Below are 8,029 nucleotides of genomic sequence, written 5' to 3'. Positions count from 1 at the left end.
ATATATATATAACAAAAAACATAAAATATTTTAAAGTAGCATTATATTTTTACAACTAAAACTTTCAAGAAACTCAAATATCTATCAACAGTAGAATAATATATAAATTGTGGATTATTCATAAAATGAAATTCTATACCATAAGAAGAAAATAAAAGACTATTGTTAATGGATAAATCTCACAATGCTGATTATGAAATAGACCCAAAATAATACATAGTGATTCAATCTATTTACAGAAACATTTAAAACAGACAAAAATAAGCAATGGTTTTAGAAGTAAGAATATCATCCCCCTTTAGGGAAGATGGGTGGATTAGTGACTGGGATAGAGAAGTAAAGAGATTTCTGATATTATTCCATTTATTGATCTTTTTGGTAGTATACTAGTGTATTTCCTTTGTGATGATAAATAGAATTTATACTTAGGATTTTTCAACTGTATTATTTATATATTAGATAGAAACAAAATGTTTACAAAAAAAGATTTTAGATAATTTATCTGTTAAATTGTTTTAAATCTTACTTACGTAATCTTTGACTGGAATTACAGGAAAATGAGTTGTCTTTCTCCTGTGGTTTCACCACTATCCGAAGGCATAAAATGAGTGAAGAATTTTAAAAGGACTTTAAAAATATAACTACAAACTTTCCAAGAAGAATTCCTTTGAAACAAAGGCTTTTAACTTGAAGATTCATAGACTTTTTGCTTTTTACCAGAACTTAATTTTATTAGTGGAAAGTATTCTTCTCAGCCAATATCTGTCACTTTAGACATTGTCACAAATGACACTCCAAGATTGTTGTGCCCTCTCCTGTATAGGGTACATGACAAGACTCCACTCTCCTGGACTCATCAGTTGCCTCATCTAGTGATAAAATTGTGAGTTAAACTGAGGTCTACATATATCATTTTTACAAAATCTGGCCTAATGTATTTCCTTCGTAGGATTTTTCAGAATGAATCTATTTAAAAAGACCCTCTCTGATTTTAGAATTAAAGACTACCAACTCAACTATTCATCCACAGGTAAATAAACTTCATGTTAACTTCAATTTTTCAACTTATTTATCAGCTCCATAGTTCTTAGATGTTAGAGCTGAGTGGTGAAATTGACTGTTAATTCCAAACAAGATTCACATACATGAAAACAAAGTTTATAAAAGAAATTTATAGTGGTGCAAAGGAATGTAAGTCAAGAGATGCCCGCTAAAATAGACATGTTTTTTCAATTAGATTGGTAACTCAAGCACTCAGTGTCTTCACCAGATTTTTGAAGGAACATTTTTAATTGATTTCTCAGGTGTATCATTCCCGTGTTGTAAAACTTTTCTAGAATGCAGATTTAATATTTTAAATTATTTTAAAATGCTTTCCTCAAATGTGAAAAACAAAAATTTTTAACACAGTAAATTACTAAAATCTTTACTTATTTCTCTAACATAGAAGGGAGTGCTAAAACTGATTCTATATAAAAATCAAATATGCTAGGTATGCTACTGAAACACATAGCATATTTAAAATTGCATTAAGTGTACTAAGTCCAAAAATAATATTAAAGATATATAAAACCTTATGAGTAGGGATAAAGAGTATTCACTAAAACCAGACACACATTTTCGCTCATGAATAAGAAGACTGTATAGCGTTAAGATGTTAAATCTCCCCAAAGTACATTTTTTAACATGACTCCAATTAAAATACAGTCTGTAGAGAGTGGCTTGGCCCACATTGTTTGATTTACTACAACACTAGAAATAAGTGGTTCATATTCTCTTGGGTTCTACATTTGTCTCTATGTATTTCCTTTCTTTATCCTATATACAAAAAATAATCTCAGTTCCTCAATATTCAATGGAGAGTTCCTTGGAAATTATTGAGTTGACCATAAGCCACCATCAGAGAGTCTTTTATCATTTCTTCTCTAACAATGTAGCATTTGCTTTATCAAGCAAAATATAAATGAATGGTTTGTGAATAGAAATTAAAACATACAGAGACCTGTGTCATTGTATTCATTAGTTGTTTAAATTTCTAAGTCTTTAGTATTTCAGAATTTTATTTTTCTTTAAGTGTTTTAAAAAATTTGTTTGGTTTTATATAATTTGTGATCCACAACTTTCTGGAGTCTATCTTATTTCTGGTTTTGTTTTTTTGTTTTTTGTTTTTTGCTTTTCCTTCTTTCAATATTATTATTAAATACAATGATATGTAATGTAAATATCTATCTTTACTTCTATACCTATATGTGTAAAAATCAATAAGAACAATAAATCAACTCACTTTAAGAGAGCCTCTAATTAATGTCAGTTGCCATGGCAGACATTGTGAGCAACACAAAGATGAAAAAAAGACATGCTTATTGCTCTTAGAATTTTATGGATGCATTTAGAATGAAGCAAAGCAGTTTCTCTTAGTTGTGAAAACAAGTCATTTTACACACCATATGTTATTTTTACGTGTATTTTGTGTAATTTAACTCAAAATGCATAAGGGAAAAATTTATAATTTGGGATACTTTTTTGCCAGAAACAACTTGGAAGCATTTCAAAGTATCTTGTGAAACTCATAATCTTTCCATGCTGAAACAGAAAATCTTTGTAAGTGAGTCTTTGTGGGTCATACATATTAATTATGATAGCAACATAGTTCAAGAAACTATTGTGACCATAATTTTTATAAGTGAACTTCTTTCAGCATACTATTTAAAAAATGCTATTTTGAGTCTTTGCTGACAGCTGCCTGTAGGCAAACTATTAGTGCAATCAGTTAGGCCAAAATGTCAATCATAACTGTTTTGTAAGACAATCATTCTGGAGGTTTTATACATATTTTTAAGTTATGCCTATCTATTACTTAGAGATTTTCTACTCCACTGGTCCTTTATTCCATATTCAGTGATAGAGAATCAATATTGGTTTTCTTTAGAAGTTAAAAATAATGCATACTTCTCAGGATTTTATTTGCTCTGGGTACAATCTAAGGATTAGTAATTCTATTAACTCAAAGTTTATTATCTTTAGCTCAAATATTGATGTAAAATATGTAGCTTCTACAATGTCTACCACGACCCACTCCAGACCTAAGGAAAAAATATTAAATTTAGAAATGCCTAGGTGAACTTTGGCTCACACACAAAAAATATATTTTCTATTGAGCATTTCTGCTACTCCCCTGTATAACTCTAATCTCCTGTTTCCAGCTTCTGCTCTTCTACTGTCTCCCACTGACCACGTGGTTCTCCCCACTGGTGCATTTCCTTTTGACAGGTGCAACTGTCTCTTTCCAAACATCACTGCTATTCTTTTCTAGATGACTGCGCTAGCTCTTCCTCCCTCCCCTCTTTCACCTTCTTTCTCTTTCCCCCGCCTCTCCTCTCCATTTCTCTCTCTTGCTCCCTTGTCCTTACATTCTTCCATCAGGAATGGAAACTCCACTGCTATCTCTTAATGGACAATTAAGTCACTTACTGGTCAAAAGGTAAAGAAAAACCCTCAAATTCCTTGAATATAAATTGAATTGTAATAATTGATGAGAATTGGTCTGTGTGAACTACACTTGTTTGAACAATGACATTTCCATATCTATATTGTATATTCAACATTAGCCTGTTTATATCTCAGTATGGAAATAAGTCATTCTAAGCTGCCTATTTTTTCCCACAATGGGATAATATATTACAAACGCTTTTATTTTTTAATTGAACACCCTTCTAATGAGTTTTATAATGCAATATTTTTATTTGAAGTTTGTTAGCAAATATTGTAACTATCTCAAACTTTTTCTGCTATCTCCCCTTGAACCTTTAATAGCAACAAAAAACAAAAAAATGCAACAATAACAAAAAACTTCAATTACAACAGTATAATTCACATGACCTCTCAGGAAAAATATTAAAAAAAATTCCACTCTGAAAATAATTGGTTTGTAAATGTTTATAATACTTGTTACTTGAGTCTATATATAACAGTCACACACCTTAATTAATGTAAGAATATGGTTGTTTGTGTCAATGATTTTAATTATTTCTTTTCTAGTTGTTTTAAATTGATATTTTTTTGCAGGATGCTTAAGGGTAACAACTAAAAAATATATACTAAGTAAAAATATGGATGTAAAGATAGAAACCTAGATATGTAAGTGCATTAATGAGATGACAGGAATAATGAGGACATTTATCGTCAGTAAAGAAGCTTTGGCACAGCACGTTTACATTCTGCTAAGCTGCACAGGAAACTTCATGTTGAAAGGGCTTTTGGAACAAATTCTTGTATCAATTTTGAATTAACATTTATATTAATTCTTCTTTTTCACAGGGTATTTGGAAAATGAATTTTTCATTAACATTAATCCAGACTGTTTAGAATAATTGCTAACTTGACAAGTGCTATGTTTTGTCCTTTAAAATGTGCCTTTCTTAGAACACTTATTGTGTTTAGTACACTTACAATATTCTATCTTTCTTTTTGCCATTTGCCAACCTGGTATAATAAACTTAATTTGTGCTAATTTTAATTGCGTTTGAGTGTTTCAAGACTATATCATTTCCCTATAAAACAGCATACATTTATCATAACAAGGCATTCCTTGCCACTTAGGTTCAAAAAGAAAACATTTATTCTGCCAGACCTTACAGTAAGAACACTTGTCAACTTGTTTGGGTGCAAAACATCAATTTTTTTTAAATCTTTTAAAAAATGATGTATATTAAATATCTCAATCGCATAATAGGTGGATGGTTATTCTTGAGTTTTCTCTCCATGATAGCTTAAAAAAACATTTGAGCAAAAATCAGATACATCAATTTAAACATAATCATTTGGAATTATTTTATCTTTTTCTTAACATCTCTGATTGTATATGATGATTCTGATATTGTTATTTCACTTTTAAGACATGGCTTGATAATTTAAGGACTACAACGTGATTAATATAATAAAAAGGAGAATAATTTAAATGACATATTCATCAAGGCCAACATAGTATGTGTATAGTATATATGAATGTATCATGTGTTAATGATTATTCAAATTAATTTTTAAATTATGAGAAATATGTAAATATATCAGAATAAATAAATATATATAAACATTACTGAAAAATATTATAGGAATAGCACAGAAAGGCTTAAGTCTTTCATTGCCAGTAATTGAAAAATATATAGATTCACTTCAGGTCTTTCTTCTGAGTCCCAGCAATGTATAACCAACTGTCACTGGATATACCACATAAAGCTCAAAGTAAATTTGTACAAAGATTCTGTATGTAGTGTCATCTTTTATATTTTGTTATACTTTGCCCCTGCTTATTTTTCTTAACAATGTTTAACAACTTTAACTAGTTCTCAAAGGATAATCTATCTCATTATTTTGCACATCTCAAGCTAAAAACCTAGTCAGTCATTCCTCGGTCTACTGTAATTAGTCCAGGAGACATCTGGTCTAAATAGACCCAATAAATTTCTTCAAAAAGTTTCTTTTAATTTGTCTATCTTTCTCCCTGATCATAATTTCTAAAGTGCAGGTGGCCATATTGTCACTCATTATTGGAAACTATTTGAGAATTAAACCATGCAAAAGAAATCAGATCCAAGATACGTGGAAGGAGAAACAACAACTTGATGATATTTTTAACAGTGGCTATAATTTGTCTTTGAACATACCAGAGACATGGATCAGTTGGTTATGCTTACAATGTGGGTCTCTCTTGCAACTGAGAAAAAATCCTATCTTTACCACTCATTATTATCCCCAAACTTAGTTTTCCTTTTTCATTAATAATGAAGTATGATATTGTCATTCTTGTTTTCCTACTAATGAGGTGTTTGACCTAGGACAGATGCTCTGAGTGTAAGCTACTTCACTTGTAAAAAGGAAAATATTATTATTTCATCATAGCATTGTTTCGAAGATAAAGTGTATAGTGCTTGCACTTTATTAATGGCTAGTTATCCACCCAAGTGACTAAGAATCACCTTTGATTTTTCTTAGCTATTTATTACTTTTTATCATCCTGCTTACATCTCTTTTAATTCATTCTTTCTTCACTCTTTTTGAAGCAATTTTAAGTAAGTACATTTTATCAATGTACTATGAAAGTACCAAGAAACCAAAAATCTAATTGGCCCCAAGATTTTTTCTCTCATGTTAGATGTCAGAAGTTCTGATACCCAGGCTGAAGAAACAGGTTCTCTTTAAGACATACTGTTCTTGTTGCAGAGGAAAATGAGTGAAAGAAAGGATGACATACTAGTGACTCTTGAAGCATTTCCACAGAAACAACATTCTGTTACTCCATTCACACTTCATGGGTCCAGGCACATCATATGGTCAAGTCAGTTGCTGGGCCAGGAAAGTGAACTTTGGTGCTAGGGAATCACTGTAAGTTACATGGAGAGTAGAGATGTGTTATTCTTCTACAGTGCAAAGTAAGACATACCACATTCAAGCTCCATTTAAGTCTCATCTGACTTATGAGAATAAACACTTTATGGGCCTTCACTCTTGTCAAAAAAAATCTTTCTAAAATACAAATCTTTTTGTATCACTCCTTTATGTACACATCTTACTGTGGTTCTCTATCATCTTAATAATAAAATTAAAACTTCTGTAGAGACAATAAACTCCCAGCTTACTTACTTTTACCTATTGACACTGCCCATATATTAGGTTCTATTTTCTAAATATTTCTCTTTTATTTTACCTCCCTACTTTTGCATCTGTTTTCCCTTCTATCTGAAATACCATCTTCTATCGTGTCACCACTTTCCATTTCTTTTCAAGGGGCATGGAGTGCGGGGGGGGGGAATAAATCTCAAAACCAAAGCAAATTCACTTCATGCACTTTTGGTGATCACCTTCTTACCATTCAAACATTATGCTAGACTTTACTATAATTAAATCTTTCTCCTTTACTTCTACCAATAATATTATTGAATTAATGTTTATATCGATGAATATTTAACACTAAGCTTAACAAATAACACAATAGAATACAATTTGGACCCTAGCAGACAATATTTTCATTTTCATGGTGTTAAGTTGCTAACTTGGATTGAAAATCTATTTACAGACCTCCCACATTTAGCTTCTTTATAAACAGCTTGGTAAATAAAGTAGAGAATAGCTTTTGATTTTTGATATGCTATTTAAAGAATTATCTCCCAGTTGAGTCTAAAAATGTCCATGGACTAATGGAGACTTTGAAAATATGTACAATATACTTTGTTTTTCTAACCGTTTCCTGAACTATTATTTTTCTGCCCTTGATCCTTCATTTCCCTCAGTTAACTGTTATTGTGTTTATGAATTTACATTAAATAAAAAATAGTGTACATTGTCAAGCACTTACTGACTTGAAAGCATACTTCATTATTCTACGTGTTCAAAAATACCCCATGAGATCAGTTCTCTTATTATCCATCTTTAATTGATGTGGAAATTGATTTAAAGATATATTAATTAATTTGCCCAAGACTATACAACCATCAATCTTTAGGAAGATAGAAGTAATCTCTAAGGAGACCATTTAAATATCTCCTTTGTTCCTTGCTTTTGTTCTAGACCAAGTGACCACTAAGACAAAGGGGTGGTAGAAGTTACATCATCCATTTTGATAATGGTTAAAGTATAAGTTGGAGGGCATGGCTTGCATTTACAGGCAAGTAAATCAACTTATAACAAACTCCAGGAGGAGCAGGGATAGACCAGGACAGATCCCAACTTTGAAGGAGATTTAACCTTGTTAAATTAATGTCATGTGATGGAGGAACAATGCAGATAACTTGCTCACTCCAAAGAGATTACTGCTAACACTTAAGTTTAACTAAACTATCTACATTCCCAGGATATTATTTCTAAATTTGCCAATAAGATATGAGTTTCTACCTTTCTAGGGGCAGAATGAGTAAAGAATTAGAGAAAGGGCAATAGAGCCACACAAATAAAGTTCTTTATACTTTGGGGGGTTGCGGGGGGTGGCAGGACTCCAGAAATAAAGTGTTGCTCCTAATAATCATCATGTCTTATA

The sequence above is a fragment of the Pteropus alecto genome, unplaced genomic scaffold, assembly GCF_000325575.1.
Source record: "Pteropus alecto unplaced genomic scaffold, ASM32557v1 scaffold3, whole genome shotgun sequence".
In the NCBI taxonomy this organism is placed as follows: domain Eukaryota; kingdom Metazoa; phylum Chordata; class Mammalia; order Chiroptera; family Pteropodidae; genus Pteropus; species Pteropus alecto.
This window is presented reverse-complemented; position numbering follows the sequence as displayed.